Source organism: Xenopus tropicalis, chromosome 1, assembly GCF_000004195.4.
Source record: "Xenopus tropicalis strain Nigerian chromosome 1, UCB_Xtro_10.0, whole genome shotgun sequence".
NCBI classification, from domain to species: domain Eukaryota; kingdom Metazoa; phylum Chordata; class Amphibia; order Anura; family Pipidae; genus Xenopus; species Xenopus tropicalis.
This window is the reverse complement of record NC_030677.2, coordinates 76169791-76192296: the sequence shown is the minus strand read 5'-3', so window position 1 is coordinate 76192296 and position 22506 is coordinate 76169791. Positions and strand designations below refer to the sequence as shown.

Genomic DNA, 22506 nt, shown 5'->3' with positions numbered 1-22506 from the left:
TTTTAAAAGTGCCTCTCCTAGAAAAGGGCCTTGTCCTAAACAATTTCTAATGCTCCCCCTGCAGCCGCCCCCTTGCCCTATACATAAGTTAGATGGGTTGACGACTGCCATGTCTTGCTTATAGGAGTTGGAGCCAAAAGGAGCATGTCCACTGGAACATTTGTCTTACAAGACACAAATCTAGATCTCTATCTGACTCGTGCACTTCTAAAAACAATTAGAAAATATACAAACCTTGTAATTAGGAATGTTAGGAATTAACGTATAATAAGCTGCTACTGAACCATAAAATGAATGTGGACCCCTTTTACATATCCCTATTGTTGTCTATGGCTTACTTTAGCTAAGGTAAACAGTTTAGCATTTCCTTCTCATATATGAGTGGATTCAAATAAGGAGAGAAATAATTTCTCTGCACATTGTAAGCTATAGTATGCTCTCACATAGAAATGTAATATAATGTCTTGAATGCAGTGAAAATGCAGTAATATAATTATTTATTTTTATGACAAATTTTAAAGATAAAATAAATATTCTGTATATTTTTTCCATGGAGCTCCAGTGTCCTACACTGGTGAAAGCTAGGCCAATTCCTTTCTCAATATAGGCAAGTAATGCAGTATATATTAGTGGATATCTGTGTAATTTTCAAATTCTGAAACAAAAAAAGTCCTGTTTTTGTAGCCAAAACCCCTTCCCTCTTTAGTCTGTTCATTAACTTGATGATAAAAAAGAAGTCTTTAGTGTGTCAAAATAATATTTTCTTTTGTATTATTGCAACCATGTCTCAATGTGCAAATGACTTTTTTTAAACATTTTGCTAGCAATCGTGAACATATTGTTTCAATCATCTTGTAAGGCAGCAGGTTCTGAGAGTGCCAGAACCAAAGTAAATGTGATAATACTTTAAAGTAAAAAGTAGAGCACATTTATTCTTTATTTTTGTAAGATTTTTAGATGATTTGATAAAATGGCGGTAAGCAGTAAAACCTCAGCCAGACATATGAACCTAGCAATCAATAATGTTCCTTCTTATTATATAATTAATTGCATCTGTTCACAATGAAAACGTGATTTTCTCATTCTTGTATTTTGATCTTGAAACATTTATCTTATTATTTTTTTTCCCCGTTGGAATGCTTGTGTGTTTTTTACCATTTAGATATACATTCCAAAACTATCTCATTTATTATCTAAAAAATGGTTATAAAGCACAGCCCTTGGCCTCTTATATGGTCTGTGCTTTTCCATGAAAGAGTCTAACGCTAGTATAAAGAATTCTATAAAGTGTCTGGAAAACAATAACTGATTCGATTGGAAGGAGACTGAGCAGACCCAACGATCCTGTTTTTCTCCTCCACACCCATGTTGCCAATATAAGGTAATAGCTTATAAAAATAATTTCAACAGATTTTCTTACTATTATGTGGTTTTGAAGCCAACAGCAATTTAAGGAATATTAAAAATTAAATGATGAATAATAGAAGTCTGATCTAAATTTAACTGGGGCATTATTCATAGCAAACATTTCTAAATGGCGTAGAGCTGGGTGGGGTTCCAGTCATTTCAAATTTGTCAGTACTTGGACTCATTTTGCTGCAGCCTATTTACACCACACCAGTTGGAATACTTGCACAGAATACAGACGGCCAACATACAGGGAATGGGCAGGGCAAATTATATTAACGCCTAAACGTTTACATTCTCTAAGAGCTTATACATTTAAGTCTACTCTACAGCTTTAGGCTGATGCCAGATGTGGCGTAGAGCTGATATTTTCGGCAAGCGGAAAAATGCTCGGCGAAAATACAGCCCTACGCCTGCTGCTTTTGCCTGCACCCGAATGAATGAGATATGCTCGGGTGCAGGCACATGTAGCCGATATACGCATAAAAATGCGAGACTTTGCATTATCTCGCGTTTTCATGCGTATATCGGCTAAATGTGTCTGCACCGAGGGTATCTCATTCATTCGGGTGGAAGCACAAGTAGCAGGCGTAGGGCTGTATTTTCGCCAAGCGTTTTTCCGCTTGCTGAAAATATCAGCCCTACGCCACGTCTGGCATCAGCCTTACTTGTAATAGATAATATTATCCAGGAGATATTTCTACACTCCTTTCAGAGAACTTGGGTTTTCTATAAAGTTCTGTGGTGTTTATATGCTGTGAATGAGAATGAAGCAGAAGATGTTTGGCTCGCTTTATCTTAGCCAGTAGTGTTTGTATCATTAAGTCTAAAGATGAGGCCGAATGACATAAAAAATGGCCCACTGTGATCCACAGTATGGTCAAATTTTCTAGATGTGCCTATAGAAAAGGTATGGATTCTCAGTGCTCCCTGTCATGAAAACTTGAACCAATATTATTTTCATTATTATCTTTTAGTGACAATGTTATATGGAGGTATATCTTGAAAACTGACATGTTGGAGTTTATTCATTCAGGGCTTGCAAATGATGAAGTTCTTGCAATTGGGGTAAAAACTTGAGGAACATTGTAAACAATTTAGTTGTCAATGATATACCATAACACTCAGCATCTGGTTAGAGGCAGGCCTGATGTGGCAATATGTGGATTCTGGCAAATGCCAGAGGGGCTGCTGTAAGATGCCATAGGCAGCCACTATTTAGTGGGCTGATGGGGGGCTGTTTGGCCTCTGTGTATTTAAAATGCCAGGGCCTATTTTAAATTCCAGTCCAGACCTGGTTAAAGGTGTTACATACAGGGCTGTTAGGCACTAGTTTTGGGCTGTTGTTTTGCTCTAGAACAAAGCATAGGGTTATGTATAGTATGCATTTGTAAACGTTTTGTAATTATATGAATATAGGGAACTAATACTTAGACAGGGAATACTAGTAATGTGTATTCCTTTAATCCCCTTTTGAGACATATATACAAAATGTTGCATGCAGCTTACAGTACTGTTATACTATGTAATTCAGACGCAAGACTAACAAGCTAAAAAACATGTGTCTCAGAAATAACATTAATATAACAATTCAGTGCCAAAGTACACAGGCCCCCTGGCTGTATTTCAGTGGTCCAGCCACTCATATCCCTTAAAAACACCGGAGTAGCAGAAATTACAGTGTTTATAGATATCAGCTTAGTGTCCCACACAGTCATGAGAAATGTTCACTAAAACTGGGGAGAGGAAACTTCTACTCTGCTTGTACTGCTGACGATTAAGTGTAGAAACAGCTTTGTATAACTGGTTGCCACAGAGGGCAGAAATGATACCTCACTGGCACAGCAACATGTTTTGAAATGCCACCTTTTATTTGTGTTGCCCTTTATTGTTCATACATGGAGATATTTATTTTATATAGAAATATGTATTTTAGTGAAGCTGCATACACAAGGTATATGAAAAGCCAGGAATCTGTTACATTCACAAAAATTAGGCATATTCAAACTCTTGGTCATGTTAAAGTGGACCTGTTACCTAGGCATAAAAAGCTGTATAATAAAAGTCCCTTTTAAATTAAACATGAAATCCAAACTAATTTTTTATTAACACGTGCATACCCATTATAAAAGCATTTAAAGATCCCAGCTGTCAATCAAATATTGCCTGCCCTGCCTCTATGCCTTAGGCATAGAGGAGGGGCAAAGAGTTACTTTCACTTTCAGAACTTCTTAGATGTTTCTGCACTCATATTCCCCCTACATCCTCACCATCTAATTTTATAACCATTGGATGGACATGGGTATCAGGTAATCCCACACTGGCACAGAAACAAGATTTCGGCAGGATGCAAAGCTTGCCTTCATAACAGTGTCCACAAAATGGTGCCTGCTTGGTTGCAGAAATTTTGCATTCCTAGGCTGAAAAAAATAAGATTAGTTAGTTAAGTTTATTTTGCTTGACAAACACAATATAAAACAATTTGGAATTATTTCTTTGGGTGACTGGTCCCCTTTAAAAGGAGTAATAGTCAAATGATATGTCTTTGGAGTGTTGAATCTGTAATCTTTTATTACCTAAAGATTAAGTATAGAAACAGATTACAATTTTTCTTCACAGTTTCCTTTCCCAGGTTTCTAAGTGATTTTACATGTCTTCAGATTTGTTAGGAGAGTATGGGTCTGTTCCAGTACATTTATGAGAAGGAAATAGGCTGTGGCATGGGAATTGATTGCAGCCCCAGGGCAAGAGTAAGAAGGCCAAATAAAGCAAAATAATAAAATAAAAAGATCTTATTGATGTGATTTGTAACAGTTTATCACCAGGTAATGACTGAAAGAATTACCGAAAATGGTTTTCACTTCCACCTTGTTGCTTTGGTTTTCAGATGACCTGAGACAATCCTAAACTTTGCTAATTGAGTTTATTATAGGGTTTGCTGCATCTTAATTTACTCATATTTAGAAAATATAAGTACAGTATTACCCTTGTAAAAAGATATTTGAAACAAACACATTTTAAGCAATTGTATTAAAGTTGACAATAACAGAATGGAGCACAATTTATTCAAACAGTGTTAACACTGAGGTAGGTGTGAGTATGCACATCCTACAGGGAAAAAGAACCCAATATTTTTATTCTGGTAAAGAATACTAACCAACAAAACTAGCTGATGAAACTAGCTTACTAGGGTACAAATGCATGAGATTGGGGCAATTTGATCCTTTGGTGCTGTCCACATCTTTTTAGAAGCCAGCAATTTGCACCAGTTGAGCCCATCATGTGGGATGTCAAAATAATCATAGACTTTATGGCTGCTTTGTTAAAGGAACAGTAACACCAAAAAATGAAAGTGTTTTAAAGTAATTCAAATATAATGTACAGTTGCCCTGCGCTGGTAAAACTGGTAAGTTTGCAACAGAAACGCTACTATAGTTTATATAAATGAGCTGCTATGTCAACACGGGGGCAGCCATTGAAGCTGGGAAAAAGGAGAAAAGGCACAGGCACATAGCAGATAACAGATAAGCTTTGTAGAATATAATGGGGTTTTATCTGTTATCTGCTAAGTAACCTGTGCCTTTTCTCCTGTAAATGGCTGCCCCCGTGGCTACACAGAAGCTTTATTATATAAACTATAGTAGTCTTTCTAAGGAAAACACACCAGTTGTACCAGTACAGGGCAGCATTACATTATATAGTAATTACTTTTATACACTTTCATTTTTTGGCGTTACTGTCCCTTTAATCAAACAAATCTAAACGTGTATGACTAGCTTAAGTCAACTTATATCTGCAGACAAAAGAGTTAAACAGTACTTTTAAAAAAAAGTCACACTTTTATTGTAGAATGATATGGAGACAAGCAGAGGCATACACAACAAGGAGTAAACTTTAGCCAAATACCAGCCCTGTAAATGCTATTTGGGGAGTAGTACTTATTAGAAGTCTAGCAAATCTTATTACCTTACCCATTAAGACAGAGCTCAGGCCTGTTAACAACACTGGAACCCTTATACTAACCATGTCAACAGATTTTTGATACCGTGTAGAGTTGAAGTAAAGTTTTTTTTACAGGCTTCCCCACTCCATCAAGTATGTGGAGCTGTCATCATAGCTCTAACATGAACATTGCTTCCCCATCTCATATATTACACACCTGCAGCTATCTGCTGTCTATTCAGTCAGTAAGAGAGAGGGAATGGATCACAAACATATGCATTGCACCACTGCTGTGTTGTGTAACCTAAGTACCAGCAGAAAGCCTATTTATAGTATTAGCCAGCATCGATGCTCTCACGTATAAGTTCAAGTTCACAAGCTGTCTTTCAGAGGTTGCTTTCTTTTTGCCATTTAAGATTCTTTCTAAAACCAACATCCATAAAAAACACACCACTTTAGAAAATAATATTCAGTTGCCACTGGTGAGTGTTCTTTAAGGAGAAAAAGGGAGGATGATCTGGAATGTTGGGTATGAGCAAGCTGCTGTTTACAAGTGTAATGCAGTCTGCCCCCTGTGGCACTTAAGGAACATTTCACGTGCCAGGGGTACAATAACATTTTCTGCATCTCTGTTTCTGGATGGAACAATATATTAACTGGCAGTTTACGCAAGAACACCAAATATGTGAAAAGAAATTCCCTTGTCTACGTTTTTTGAATGCTTTTCTGAGTATCAGTTCCAAAACATTTCTAGAGTTTGTATTCAAAGTCTTTTTTCTATCATTGTAATATAAACTGGCCAAATATATAGTGAATGCATTGGATTCCTCTCTGCATCATCAGTGGTACATTGAACATTATATTTGTAATAACAAAAACAAATCAAATTATTTGGGGTATCATTGTATTGGCTTCTTGCACTGCAACTACTTCCTTAAAGTAGGTGTTACTTTTTGGTAAGGTTGCCACATGTCTAGTTGCGGATTTCCATGTCATAACCAAGCCCCTAACATCATAGACCCACCCTGATATGTCACATGCTGTGCTGCCTACGTCACCACTGACATCATCCGACATCATCTGCCTGTCTAGGCTAGCCCATCGCAAAAGGTGGCAACCCTACTCTTAGAGCTCCCTTTCATCTTTGCACCTTGTACTTTGCACTTAAGCAAAAGGGACAAAATAATTGCTTATCTTGTTTATAATTTTTGCACCTTTTTAAAAAAATATTTTAATAAGTAGAATGAAATTGCCATATATACAGGATAATAGCATTTCACTAACACTGCAAATTCTGTAACCCTAAGCAATTCCAGCTAACTCAATGCAGAACTGAGCTGTCCTGGATTATACAAGGACATGACAAGGTTGCACAGGCACACTTGCCAAGGTTCTTCCTTAAAAAAGGTGGACATATATATTATTTCTTTTCTTTGCCTGATTTGGGCCCCTGAAACGCCACACAGCATCTGTATAACTGGCAGTGAAATGGTATTTCCAGGCAGGCACTCTGTTGGAGGGTAGAGAGCCAATCCATTGCTTTGTCAGAGCAGCTGAGAACTCCATCTGAGTATTACCGTGGTGTACGGTAACACAGACCTGTTCCATGAAGCAAGTAAAGCATTGAGCAAATGTTAGCCTTAATATTTATAGACCACTACAGTGCAGTTTCAGAGAATCACACTGTACGAAGCACTGAAGGGGAGGGAACAAATCTGCATAGAGAAAAACCACAGTGGTTTTGATTAGGCTTTTCTTTTCTACCAGCAGGTTTAGGAATTTCCTAATGATTTCACAGCATTCAGTCTCCAAAGTATGACAGTAGTACAGTGACTCAAGGTAAGTGGACAAACTTTATTTTTCCTTTGTTTCTTATTGGGTGGGAAATACAATTTGGATTACAATATTCTGCAAAGCATTACAGTGTACAGCAATCTTTATAATCGTAATAATATATAAAGTGTATAATAAAATATAAAAACTGTTGTAGTCATTTTCCTGTGTCTAAAGAGGATTTAGCGTTTAATAGAAAACACATAAGTATGTGGATATTGTTAAAGAGAGCCAGTAACTTAGGTTTACAACATCATTAAAAATGTTTTAATATGCTGTTTCTTGTTCCCTTAACTTTGCATTTCTTTCTTGGATACATTTTGGACTTCTAATTCTGCAATACCATTCAAACCTTTTATATCAGTCATTGATGAGCCTGTCCATTATGAGATAAGTTTTGCACAGCTATGTTCTTAGTTCTATATTTCCTGTCTTACTTCCTTCCATAATTCCCAGTGTTCTCAGTTTGCATTGTTTTACATGTAACATTCAGGGCACACCAATATGTGAAAAAAAAAATCAAAGTTTAACAAAACCCAATCCGTTTCGACTCCCTCATTGGGGTCTTCGTCAAGGATACATACAATGAAAAAATGCAGTTCCATGTAATTTGCTTCTACTAAACCTGGTTTTCAAATCTGCTTATATGACTCCCCATCAGTTTCAGGAGCACAGGTGGGTAGTTGTGTACATGCATAATTCTTGCTTATCTATTTGTGATATCTGAAACACTGTTGCCTATTATCTGAAACACTGTTGGTTTGCAAATAGAGCAGGTTTCAAAAAAGCTATATCTCAGTGGATAGATTCCTAACACAAGCTGAAATAATCATTACGGTACAATCTTTAAACAAGAAGTACTGATTATGAGTTTAATATGCAACTCTGCTCTGCTTCCTTGTTTTTTTATATACAGTTTAGATCCTTATAACGTCTTTATGAAAGAGCTCAGATTGTATGCATAAAGGCACCCAGGAATGTTATAGTGCAACCTGAGTCTTGGTTCTCGAAGGCTTGCTATCTACCTTTTGTTACAAGAGACAGGTGGCAATATACTGCGTATTCTAGGGCATCAGGTTCCATGGGATTAAGAAATGTTGACTCGGTAGAGCTGCTACTGTATGTAGAATGTATAAGACTCATGTAGGTTTTATTCATTTTTATCCAATTTCTGCTTCAGTTGTAAATGCATCATTTCCAACATCCCCTAAGTTTAAAAATAGTTTGGGCTAACAACATAAGTACTGAAATACATGCACAATTTCTTATATCATTGCAGCAATCAGTGTGCATGGCTACCATTATACATGACTATACTTTTTGATCTGAGGAGGTGTGGGGTCATGGCAGTTTTGCACACCTGGGCTATCCTTTTGCATAGCCTTTTTATTATGATGGAAACTCTCCTAAAATATCTGCAGTTATAATATTTCTGAACAAATACTCTTTCCCTGTATGTTTTTCTTTCCATTGCACAAAATAAATTTGAACGTGTTCCAGTGAACATTAATGCTTCAGACTACATTAGTCGCAGTGTTTGTGTACTCCCACCCATGCTGTAATTTAAGCTTTAGGTTAGCAGCAACACAAGACATCCATACATTGGAACATGACCTGTAAATGTGTCATACCCCTGCATTTCAGACATTTTCTTTATCGGGGTAAGCATGAAAATCATATCTTGGGGAAAAAATATAACAAAAAGGTCTAACATTTAGACCTTGAGACATTTTGAGCTAATTTTACTGAGCTCTGCATAGGCATACCAATCACTGATATGTAAATATTTAAATAGAAATGATATTAACCTGACTTGGCCGATAACATTGCCCAATCTTAAATAAAACCTTGAATATAAATTAAATCTATGGCTGTTTATAGTTTAGATTCCTTGAACATCTTCCTTACTCATCAAATCAGAAATAAAATGCCAAGGCTAGAAATTTGGAGAGTTAAAGGAACAGTAAAAGAATAGATTTTAACTTCACCATGTATTGTCAAGTTTTTGATTATCTCAGACACATCTCATATAGTACAGAGGAATATGCCTGTGGTGTGTAAACAGGACAAGATCTTTGCTCCTTGTGTTATTACTATGATGACATAAATGATTGCTAATAAACTGTGCCAACTATTAATCATTGCTCGATGAAGTTGAAGTCATCTACACCAGAGAATTATGTTTCAGAAGCTTGCTAAACATAAATGAGACTCCCGTCTATGTGTCAGAGCTGCGTCTGAGCAATGGTCAATCTAGAACCATCAGGCTCTACAGGAATATCAGAAGACATTTTTCGAGAAAAATATATTGAAGTTTCTCATGAGTAAGTGCCAAACTGGGACACACATATACCTGGGCCCCCCAGATTTTGCAGGGTTTGCTTCCCTGATTATTATTCTGCACCTAAGAAAAGAGAGTGTCTCCCAAAAAGCTGTGCTTTTTAGTGGATTTACTAATAATAAATATTACATTTTCTTTTGAATTACTGTAGGTAACCTTGGGTGGCATTGTTGGAGATTATATTATCATTATTTAATCTTCTCAGTGTAGCTATTCTTTTGCTCAATTTTAGCCTGAAGGGGTAGTTCACCTTTTAGTTAACTTTTAGTATGTTATAGAATGCCCTATTCCTAACAACTTTAAAAGTGGTCTTCTTTATTTATTCTTTTCAGATTTCAAATGGGGGTCAATGACAAAACTCTTGCTCGGGGAGGTTACAGTTTAATCGTTACTTTTTTGTTATCTTTCTATTAAGTCCCCCTCCTGTATGTATTTCAGTCTTTTATTTAAACCACTGCCTGGTTTGTAGTGAAAATAAGACGTTAGCAACCAGATAGCTGCTGAAATACAAAATTGGCGAGCTGCTGAATAAAAAGCTAAATAACTGAAAAGACCAGTCGCAAAATATCTTAGAATATCAATGTCTACATCATACTAAAAGTTATTTTAAAGGTGAAGTGTCCCTTTAAAGGGGATGTAGGTAGGCAAGCTCATATGATATTATACAAAGATTCATGGCAGTTGGCTTTACCACCTAGTGCCACCTGCTGCTCATTGAGTCAAAGCCCAGTGCTGGCTGGAGGTGAGTGGATATGTGCAATTCTTTGTTTTTTCAGTGACCAGTGTTGATTGGGATAAGCATCCTACAGTGTTGCAAAGCACATGCCTGGGTGCAGCTGCAAGGAGCACTGCCTACCATTTTTGGGGTTTTCTTATCAGGTTTAAATGCCATTTTATAGAATAAACCTGACATTTGCTATTCTTTTTGTGTGACAACAATGAAGCAGTTCCAAAAGTTACATTTAATTATAGGAAAGCTACATTTTGTTTTGCAGGCTTGTGCAGTATATGTAGTTATAATCTTCTTGAACTGCCTATTAATGCAATAATAAATAGAGGATAATACAAATACATATTCTTACTAACTAATTAGATATAGTCCAATATAATTGCTAATGGCAGGCCAAAAGGTAGTAGGAATATGAAAATATATCCTCCAGGCTATTACTTTTGGGAAGTTTCTGTTGCATCTTTTTCTTAGTGACTGATGACAACCTGAAGCTTAGCATAGGATATAAAGGAGGATGTGAAAGTGGTCTTTCTCCCTTGCCAAGTAGTACAAAATAGCTCCGGATGTGGTATGTGTTATTTAGTCAACCTATTTAAAGGTCACAATAGCTAGCATTTAAAGAGCTATTCCTTGCATGACTGAAGATACTCTACTTTGGGAATGCTTTTTATAGTTAGGAAATAATGCGAGAACACTTAAAATCATAACCACCTAATTAGACTAGGTATAACACCAGAAAACTTGCATTTTCTTATGTTTAATTTATTTTTGAGAGTTCAGAGCTTTAAGCAACCGAGTTTGAACACATTATTAATTATTTTGCCCCACCTCGTCAAATGCAAAATTAAAGCAGGATTTAAAATCAACAGATACATTGTGTTCAGTCTCTGACCTGGAAAATTGTTTCTTGACATAGGTGGGAATTTATAGGGCATTTTAATCATGAAAAAAACATTTCCTTAAGCTCTTTCTTTTTAGCTTCCTCACTATGATAATCTATCAGCACTTGCAGTGATAGTTTTGTCTACTAATTCTGAATCACAGTTATGTGTACAGTGTCGGCGCTTCCCTAGCAAATTGACTCTGACAATCTGAATAAACTTAAGCGACCCAGGACATAGAGTTCTGATGGGATCTCTCAAGGTTTGGAACATTTTATTTGCAAATGAATCAAATTAGAAACTATTTCACTGGGAGAGTGTGCTGTTGAAGAGAAATTCAGACACTCTATAGCAGGAAAAAAGGAAAAAGATATGTGTGTGTCTTGTGACACTATGGACCTGTTATCCAGAATGCTCGGGACCTGGGGTTTTCGAATAAGGGGTCTTTCAATTATTTGGATCCCCATACTGTACCTTAAGTCTACTAAAAATTAAATAAACCCAATCGGATTGTTTTTCCTCCAATAAGTATTAATCATATCTTATTTAGGATAAAGTACAAGGCACTCTTTTATTATTACAGCAAAAAAAGGAATTTATTTTTTAAAATGTGAATTATTTATTTATAGTCCAGAGCTCAAGTATACCTCCAAATACAACTCTCACATACCTCAGCTGTCTTGTTGTGGCAGTAGTAGTTCAGCCACTAAAAAAGGTTTGTTAAAGGTTGGAATTGGAGTAATTCATTTGACAGAGGGTAGAAATAACAAAAAAGGACCTTTGTGGAGAAATGTATTCAGTACAACCAGAACCATGCGATGGCAGCCTTCCTACTAATTAGAAGTGGAAACTGTATTTGTAAGGGTATGGGTCATATTTGCATTTGGATCCTGCACCCAAATAAATATACATGAACACACTTTTCTTAGATGCCAAATTCTAATGGGCATATTTGGCTTCTTATAAGAGCAGAACCTCAGGCAATTATGTTTTGCCTGAATTCAGAAATTATGAAACATTGCTGTTAGTTACTGTCCCATTATATTTATATGGTAGAGTTATAGACTGCCACCTGCTGATTGACTGCTCTGGGTTACTAGACCAGTAGCAAACTTTGCACCTTTTATTGGATTACATTCTTAGAATTATTACAGCAACTGCTGGTGTTATGGATTAAAACATGTAGGGTTTGCTACAGGTTTATTCACCTGTAGAAACCAATCAGCAGAAATCATTTGATGGTCACCCATTAAAAACACCTGTAAAACTGGGGGATATGTATTGTTCCTATGATTACAGGGCCAGAGCTTGCTGCTACTACATGTTCATCCAAGTTTTACTCAGTGTCATACAGTTAGATACTCCTGACCCTTCCATTTGGTTTGTCTTTACCCAGTGCTAGGTCAACCACTGCATTATATTGACAGTAGTTTGCTCCTTGCCAATGAGTTTTATTACATATCCTCTTTACTATGCTTATTTCTTAGGCCAGTGTCCACCTGCCAACGCGTCTGATGATTATCACGGTTTAAAATAATAATAATAATATTGGTTGTGGCCTTGATATAATGTGAGCAATACTGAGTAATTCTGGACCCCTGTGCTGACTTCATTTTCATAAATAATGCATAAAATAGAGGAGTAGATAGTTTCATGTTGATTGCAAATTGCTGGCATCTTTTCTTTGCTTAACCTATTTACCCTACAGCACACAATGATCTGTGCACAAGCTCTTTTTTATTATTATATAAAGCTTTTATATAGCAAAATATTCATTTTGTGCCCATGGCTTTGCGTAGTAAATAACTGACACAGCTTTGCAACATGGCACTCCCTCTAGTGTCTATAATCCTATATTAAAATATTTGCTTTTTCCATGGATACTCTCTTTTAATAAGATTCATGTTCTTTTATTGGAACATAAAATGTCTGTTAACAGTGCATCCATTTCAGCACATTCAATGAAATGTTCATGCAGATTGAATCTTTATGAAGGTATAAGTCGCCCTGCACAGAATACTGTAATATTTATATTCAGGTTGGTCGACAATTAAATAGGAGAGAATATGTTGCCATTTTCTATTTTTAATTTAGACATATAGTAGTAATAATCTTTTTTTTTTTTTTTTTGCTTCCCTATAAAACAGAAGTGTGGATAAATGGTGAACTGGTAACTTGGAGCACATATCATATCCAAAAAATACATCTACAACGAGGAACATGCAAAAATAGCTTAGATGTATGCACATAGATTGTTTTCTCTGAAATTTCAGCTCCATTTAAATGTTATTTCAGCAACAATAATCATAAAAATTTTAAGAGCATGGGTGGGTTGCTTTTTATGGAAGGCTCCAGTCAGTGTAAGGTTTCAAACTGAAGCCAAAGTTTATTCTTGTTATATATGTAACAGATTGAACCCAAGAACAGAGGCCGCTTGTCCTACTAAAACTCCTGCTCAGTAGAACAGACAGGCTCATTAACAGGTCAGCTAATCAGGTCGTAGTTTATGGAAATTGCATGCTAAATACGCAAGTCTTGGCTCAGTAAAAAAAATTGAACAGAACATGAAATTACAGATGTGCCTTAGGCAGTGTTTACATTTCTCTGCGTGTAAATTTCCACTCAATAAAATCTGAGGTGGGCTACCTAAACTAATGAGAGGGCCATAGCTATAGTCCACACATTGCCCTAAGGGTGATGTGTGTCCACACGGCACTTTGCAGAACAAGGGAACCTATAGTAATGCTGGGAAAAAAGTAGTTTGCATGAAACAGGGACATTTTTATCTACAGGCACGTGAACACAAAACCACATTATTAGGCTATTATAGGGAAACTGAAGCTCATTGATCAACATTGATGAAGTAGTGCTGGTAAATGTTGCTCTGGACCAACAACTTTTAAAAAGTAACATGCATTTATGTTACTATGCCTAAATACTGTTTAAATAATGAACAAAACATTCAGTTGGCTTTTTTGAATTAGTGGCCCGGGGAAAATTCCATTGTTTCATAGTGCTGTTTATTCATTACAATTTTAACCCCTATTGTTGGCAAGCAAGTGTGTAACTGCAACAGCCAGAATACAAAAAGTGTGATGATCATTTTAGGTCTCCCCAAAATTTCAGTAAGTTGAAGTTTTTAAAAATTTCTCATCAGTCAGGGCCCCAACTGGGCTCTTTACATTTCTGAGCCCTCATCAGTCTCAAGGTTTGCATGCCATATTGTTATTCTCTTGTCCTTGGTCTAGAAAAAAAATACATGTTTGCAGTGAGATCTTGGAGATCTGTGTGGCCCATATGGTTCACACATGTACACTGCATAAGAATTAGCCATAAAATCATTTGACACATGACCACAATTTGTTTTCCTGAGAAAAATTCTAAAATTTTGTTTCATAAATAAGCACCAGTTTATAAAAAAAAGTCTCTCGGCAGTAAAAATAAAGCAGGCTTAAACAAATCAAAGCAGGTCAAATGAAAGAGTTATTCTTTTAGCCAAAACAGGCTGCTGACATATGTTATAGGGTATGTTTGTGTCTGTTTCTATATCTTGCTGTAGACAGATACAGTAGCTGAATATTGTATGGTAGCTAAATACTGAAAGTAAACATTTCTTTGATTGCTATGAGTTACTGAACAGGGACTGACATTGCTCATGTTGACATATAACTCCCATATTGCTCCGCATCCAGTCAGGTGATGCCCAAAACCACTAAAGCTTTTTTTTAAGAATATGTATGGTTTAGACATGCTATGTCATATTAACATGCAGTGGTATATGTAGGCAAAGGGTATATATTATATGCTTTAGGAAAACATGTAAGGGTAAAATAGGTCTTTTTGACTATATTTTCTGCCACTTGTCTAATGCAATTATACTTTTACACAGATCAGTGGTTGTGCAACTTATGCAGCTGTTTCAGACTGTTTATGGCAGGCTTACATTTTAAGGGTATAATAAAAACATCCAAAACACACTTACATCATATTTATACACATTTAAGGGCTGCCCAAACTCCTCCATCCAACATACATTTCTTGCAGTGACAGCACTCCAATGAATCCCTTTAATAGAGCCTTTAATTAACACATTCTAGGGCAGCATAACAGTTAGGGCCAAGGGCACACAGAACGTTTCCTCTGCTTCTCTCAGGCTGTGTTTTTCTGCAAGGTGAGAGTAGCGGATCCACTTTCTTCTGCATCCCTGTGTGTCTACACTTAAAAGTATAGCTTCTACTTGAGTGGAGGTATGAAGAGTTGAAGTTGGCCCAAAAATGCAAAAGCAGGCATTTTTGAGCCCACCTCCACTCCATTCCAGAGCAATGTTTTACGGGCACTCATCAAAAGCCAATCAAAATGCTACATAAGCTGATATGCTGCCCGAGAATGTAATATAGGTTCACTTGAAGGGATCTGTTGAAGTGCTATAACAATGCATTATAAGGGCATCATTACCTAAAGTTGTAGCCTTGCATTATTGGTGGGGACTCCTTTTTGGATAGAACATCCATAATTTGTGACCAGTAGCTTGACATTATAGGACAGGACCACATCATGTGGAGGAAATCAGCAGCGATGGTGCTACACCTGGGATAGTTTTCATGAATTTGTTCTCCCATTTGTTTGACTTTGGTAGGGGTAATATATAGCTGGTTCAGTCTGTCCCTAGTGGATATCAGTTGTACATAGTGTAGCTTAATCCTAATCATTTTTTGAGAGGGTAGGGTTAAGGGACTGCCAGTGTGTTTGGGCTGAGGGAAAGGGTTCAGGAAGCCATTTTATAAGTTTAGAGTATAACTTGGCTTTCAGCTTTGTTGACTTATTTGCAGAGAGAGTGTCCTTGAGACTAGTAATGGCCACTGTAAGTGAAAGAGCTCCAAATTTGCCTCAAAAAAGTCTAATATGATCAGGTTTTTTCTTGTAGGGCAGTGTGTAAGATAATGTTGGAGTCCTGAACAAGGTCTGTAAGGTATTTATTTAGGATGGCCATTACTGCTTTAGTGTGCTTTAGTAAGGCAGAGTTCCCCTAAAGGGGATGTCTAGTATAAAATAATGGTAACAAAAAAAACAAAAAACTCTTCAGGACCTGACACACTCCCTGTGAGGAACAGTCATAGTTTCAGGCAGTTTTGGGGGAAGGCTAAAAATATTATTTATGTTTATCAAATATGAAGTTGCCATACATGCATGGATATACAAGGAGCATGGCATTAAAGGAAAATGGTTTATCATTGAAATATGAAAAAGCAGATGTGCCATCTGATCAGTTTTTAGGGTATCTGATCAATTGAATTGTGGTGTAATTGCATGATTTGGTTACACATTTGGATGACCAGATTACATGACCAGAGGGAAAGCATGAGGAATATGTGGCCCTTTCCGCCTCCACATTGGCCCATGCCCCCTGTGTGCCAGGAGCAGGCATCAACAGACTTTTTTTGTTTGGAATTCATGGAATTAAAGGACGGTCTGTCCTTTTTTGGGAAAACAGCAAAGCTTCCTCACTATATACCTGTAATTAGTGTATGGACAACATTATGGTCATTTGTGAATGTAAAAGCATAATATGAACAGTAATAACCCAGTAACAGCGTTTCCACTTTATTATTTACTCTGATAAGGATAGCAGAAGAGAGAGGGAGAGGTAAAGAAATACTTGACTTGACAAACTCTTGATTAATTGATGAATCCTTCCCGGTTCATTGTAGACAGCAAATTACCTCTTAAACAGGTTACAATGTTGTTGAGTAAATATTTTATTGCCAAAGTGACAGTTGGCTGGTATTCATCCAAGAAGGGAACAAAACAAATGTTTGCTACTGTGCCTCATTGCGCCCTTTGCTGTCAGCACTCCCTTAGCTGCCTGTGAGCTTCACAGCTGAATGTTCATATGTAAATGCAAGGGGCTTTTTCTGCAGGCATAAATCAGAGAGGTGTATTAGATGGGAGATAACAGTTTAATTACATGCAGTGATTACTTAAATTGTAATATATACATGTTTTTAAAACAAATGGATATGAAAGGGCATCTTTCATTTCACATATTGATTTTGGATTGATATGGCTGTTCATTTTCTTTTTTTTTCTCCTTTAACAGCTGTGCAAACATACTCATTTCACATTCCGTCCAAAATTGCGGCTAACAGTTCAATTTGCCAGTAGCATTTAACACTTTGTCGTGGATGTAGAATGCCGTGCACATCTGTCTTTAATTTTTTGAGAAAGCAAATGAATAGCCATTCTAGAGAATTTCACAAAGTTACCTATAATGTCAACTTGGGTTATTTAAAAGAGAAAGTTTATTCCCTGACAACAGAATAATAAGGAAGTGTTAAAAGTTACGTAGATAAAAAATTTTTACACGGACATTAAAGAGTTGCATTGCAATATGCCAGAGTTGGTGCTGTGTCCCTTTAAAAATGAGAACAAAAAAGTGAGGTAAATGCCTCTATTTAATCTTCTCCTATTTATAGCATGTTTAATGAACTGCCCCTTCTCCCTATTAAAACAATGTCGAGTGCCCAGCCTGGCAATGCTACTGCCGCATCGTAAATAGAATGTCCCCACAGCTTTACATGGCCTTTTTAACCTCTCAACAAAATTCCCCATAGCTGTGAGCAAATCTTCCATTTCATTTAATGTGCATATTTTTGCACCAGTTGCACAAGTATTTGCGCCAGAGGCAAATACTTGTTGATAACTTTAAAAAGGACTAAAAAATTGGCAAGCAGTTTAACAAGTAGCTCCCATTGCCTAGTTAAACTCTGCCCTGGGTGTAGTTTGTATGCTAACCTTATACTTATATCTCCAGCTGCAGAGAATATCACAGAATGTGGATATCATCTGTATTAGATTAGAAAGGGCCTGCCAATGCTTTCTTAAATGCTCATTAGTACAGCAGTGGGTATATTTACAAATGTAACACACACCACACATACCATACAATGGAATGCTGTGTGATATCATTCATATTTAAAAAGCTACATAATGAACTTTGGTGTATGTGTAGGCGAGTGTAAAATTCAGGCGTAAAAAAGGTGTTAGCATAAAAAGCATGTAAAAACTAGCATTGAGGGCTACTGCTTTTTACAAATTTTGATACTACTCTTCACTCCAAAAATCCTTCTTTGCTTGGACTTGTCCCTTTAATTGGGACTTGACTTTAATGAGTTATACTATGGGGCAGATTCTTCATAGTACAAGTTTGAATCCTGAAATGGGTAAAATTCAGATTAGATACAATAATTTCTGATGATCGGAAATGTCACGAAAATGCTTATGAAATAAATAGTAATAGGCACGATAATATCGTATTGGCGATCCAAAAGTCATGTTTTTGTATCCGAACGATCGTAAACGGCGGGAAGACCTTTCTGACTTTGATCCTTTTGTGCATGATTTTGGAAGCCTCCCATAGGACTCAATGGCACTCTGCAGCTCCAACCTGGCCAAAGGAAAGTCACGATAACGAAGCTTGAATGAATCCAAAACTTTCGTACTCGTTGCGACGAATACGATTTTGTTGCATACAATTTGTCGCAAAGTACGAAAAAGTTGTGCAAATTAACGAAAAAAAATGCAGAAAATACACACAGCACGAAAACTTTTTTGTATTTTGAAACAATCATACTTTGATAAATGTGCCCCTATGTCTTAGGCATTGTGAAATACTTACTCTGTCTCCATGTACCTTTCAGTGACTAGGGTTTGCACAAAGACTGCCAGGGCTTATTTATCAGTTTTCAATTTTTCAATTCGAGTTTGATTTTCTAAATTAATTAAGCTTGCATATTGAATGCTTGCTTATTTATTAAAGTGGTAAACAAGTGTGAATAAAAAAAACTCAAATACACGAATATTAGAGTTTCAAACTCGAAACGAACTTAAATAAAACTCATGAACTCGAATTGAACATTTTTACTTTTTTACAATTACTACATGGCAGCTCAGAAACCAGTGCACTTAGCTTCAGAATTTAATAATCATCCCTGTAGCATCAGCTTGGCAGTCAATCCTCATTCTCTGCTTAATAATTTATGACAGCCCCTAAGCTTAGCTTCTCAGCAGCTGCCCAGAGCACACTGAGCATGTGAGTGTCACTGGAATTCCTAAGAGAATCCAGGATGGGGAGCTCCTGTGCACAACTCTGAAGACCTGGATCATTACTGTTATAAAGATCCTGTACCTTTAGGCTGGTGCATTAAGTTCAGTATATAAAATTATGCTTCAGTGTCACAGCTATATTGCCAACTGATCTCTCTATTTATCCTGCTGGTTGTGTCATATAATGGCAGACTTGTGGCCAATATGGCATTACAACAAATAAACACCTTTATCGATATTGTAATATTGTCTTAGTTTAAGAGGTTAATTCACAAATAAGGACTAAAGCAGAGCAACATATGCACTGGGGCAGGGGGAAAACACCAAGATAGGGATGAGAAATGTGAGAGCCAGAAAGCTACAGTTACTTTCTACAAGTAACAGTAGCCCTAGAGAATATGTAAGATATACACTGTTATCTTCTGGTTGAGTTCCTTCTGTATAGGGACAGTTCATATTCCATCATCAATAACATCATGGGCTTTGATTTTGTTGTTGCACTATTGTGCCATAGAAAAACAAACTTTGCCCATTGCATCTAGTGAAGGGAAAACAACATCCAGCAATACCGTGTAAGTGCTGATCATTTGTTAGAATAATTGAAATATGGTGTCATTAGTGGTTTAAACCAGATTAAAACCTTCTCCAAAACATTAATTTCCCTCTTCTCTGTTTGATAAACTCCCCCCTCCAAGTAATTTGATTGCTAAGGACTGGTTAGCCATTAATGTGGAAAATGTTTACTGAAACACATTGGTTCAGTAAAAATAAAATAAAATTCCCTCTTTTGTGCAGCATCACGATTACTTGCTAAAATATAGCTTCCAATATAAGGTATCTACAGGTATGGGATCCCTTATCTGAAACCCATTATCCAGAAAGCTCCTCATTACAGGAAGGCCATCTCCCACAGAGTCCTTTTAAAGCAAATAATTCTATTTTTTAAATTGTTTATAAACCTGCCTGTGTGCCTAGAAGAAACCCATACAAAATCCTTTCAGATAATTTCCAATCTGGAAACAAGCTCACAGCCACACAGGCCACCTTCTTATATTCTAGTATTATACCCTGGTTTTTCTCGTGTTTTTTTACTGAAGCGCTGAGCTGGAAGTATTAGACTTCTCACTCATTACAAGTTTCTTAAAAAGTAATTTTGGGGATTTGTTATAACCTGACTTCCAAATGATTTTTAAGTGATGTTCTTGTTACACACTTTCAAATGATTAAGAGATATAAAAACACTGTTAAGTGCCCAAAGATGTTATCTTTTAGGAATAAACTGTGAAACTGATGTTATGTTAATATCTTATTGCAGGGAACAATCATTTTACAACTTGAGCCAAAATGATTCTAACTTAAGATTGTGCAGCTGAGTCAACAAAACAACGCAATTTCATTTTAGCCGACATACTGTTTGCAGTCTTCTTATGAGTAACAGTAAATATTGTTCTTTATATGAAATCTTTATGAATGATGCACTGTTGTTGCCAGATTCAAATCCTGTAATTGCAGGCGGTATATGGGTTATATGTATATATATGGCTGCTCCTCTGGGATTTAAAGACTGGGTATTGTTGGGCCTTCCTTGGGAAGAAATGCCTTGTAGTTAGTGTGCACACAGCTACACAAAACTTGTATATAAAGGAGGAAAATGGAAAGCATTGTTAGCATTATGCTTGAGCTCTCTGAACAAAAGGGCTCATTTATGAAGACCACAGAGACAAGTGCCCCTTAGTTCTTATTCCCAAAACACTTGCATTTGGGGTCTTGCTGCGCACTTTATCTCACTGCTGTGAGATGTAGAGTGCATTGGAGGCAGACACAAGGCAGCCCTGTCCTTGCTGTTTGCCATAGGGCCAGTGTTCCTTAACGTTATTTAGCTTTTTGTTTAGCAGCTCTCCAGTTTGATATCTAAGCAGCTATCTGGTTGTTAGGGTCTTATTTACCCTAGCTATCAGGCAGTGCTTTGAATACAAGGCTGGAATATGAATAGGCAAGGAGCCCCTGAAAACGAAGGCAAATAAAAACTATATATAAAAAAAAAAATAATAAAGACCAATTGCAAAGTTGCTAGGAACTGAGATTTTGTAATATAGTAAAACTAAAAGGTGAACCATTCCTTTTACTTGTACAATGATGTACATCATTTATAGTTCAGCTATCTATGTGTTTTACGACAAATAAGATTTCCGTGCTAGGAGTTTTACATAGTAACAAAACTTTCATTTAATCACATGCAAAGCTCAAGGCATGTTTTGTATTTGAATGGAGGTCAAACGGTGAACACAACATGCAGTAATAATTTCATTATAATATTGGGGAATTTTCATTTGCAATTGGAAAATTAGCTTGGCATGGAGTCAAATGCTCTGTGTGGATCCTTTCACCCAATTAAAGTTTTAACAGCTGCTTTTTTGCAGTGGGGAGAAATTATTGGGCACCATTTTACACAATTAGTAGAGCATAAAACATGTAGTGTGTCTAATTAAATGTTTAAAACTATTGACATCACATAGCTACTGTTGAAGCAAATGAGGTGGAAAATGGGTGCAATTCCGCCATTGGTAAATTGCTTCACAATACATTCAAAGACTCATTTGATAAGATGAATTCAATCCTGGTTTGGGTGATGGGCTTTCATGACCTTTTCACACCCTACAGGTATGTGAGCATTAACCTCTGTGGAGGCCATGGAGAAAACTGTAAAATATAATAGGGAGAAAGGGGAGGCAGTGGTTTACCCTTGGCTTTGGATATTGGTAAACTGTGAATTGATGTAAGCAACAATTAATGACCATGTTCTTAATGGTTTAAAGTAACTATATGTTATTATTTAATTAGTGAATTAATATAAACTACATTTTAGCTAACAAAAGAGAGAGTCAAAGCTAGATATGTGAAAGGGAAAGGTATTATACTTCCCAGAAACATTGTACTCTGCTTGGTGTCATGCCATATGTTGCTATTAAAGTAGTATTGTTAAACTTTATGGTAAATATCATCTTGCTTATATTTTATGGATTCTGAGATGATGGTTTGGGTAGTGGCCAGAACATCTTTCAACCTTTTTCAGAATTTCTATATTTGTGAGTATGCTGGATTGTTAAGTCTACTGAAAAGGTTCTAGCAGAATCCAGAATACCATACATAGTGCATATGAACATTAGTATAAGTTCATGGCTGCTTTAAGATGTCAGTGGACTTAGGGCAAAAATCTCATTGGTTGCCACTGCACAGCTACTCCAAGAAATTTGTGATAGTACTACCCT

At 36.6% G+C, this 22506-nt stretch overlaps 1 protein-coding gene across 5 annotated transcripts in view; it reads left to right on the top strand.

Annotated features, from left to right (window-relative positions):
• Nucleotides 1–22506, top strand: part of bmpr1b (bone morphogenetic protein receptor type 1B) — a 244543-nt gene that overhangs the window by 132838 nt on the left and 89199 nt on the right. For 3 of the 5 annotated variants that reach the window (XM_012965653.3, XM_012965656.3, XM_031902007.1), the window contains one exon: nt 7117–7188. The gene's annotated coding sequence lies outside the window, so the exon portion shown is untranslated. The remainder of the gene's footprint in view (nt 1–7116; nt 7189–22506) is intronic. The other 2 variants (XM_031902001.1, XM_031902013.1) reach the window with 1 other exon arrangement.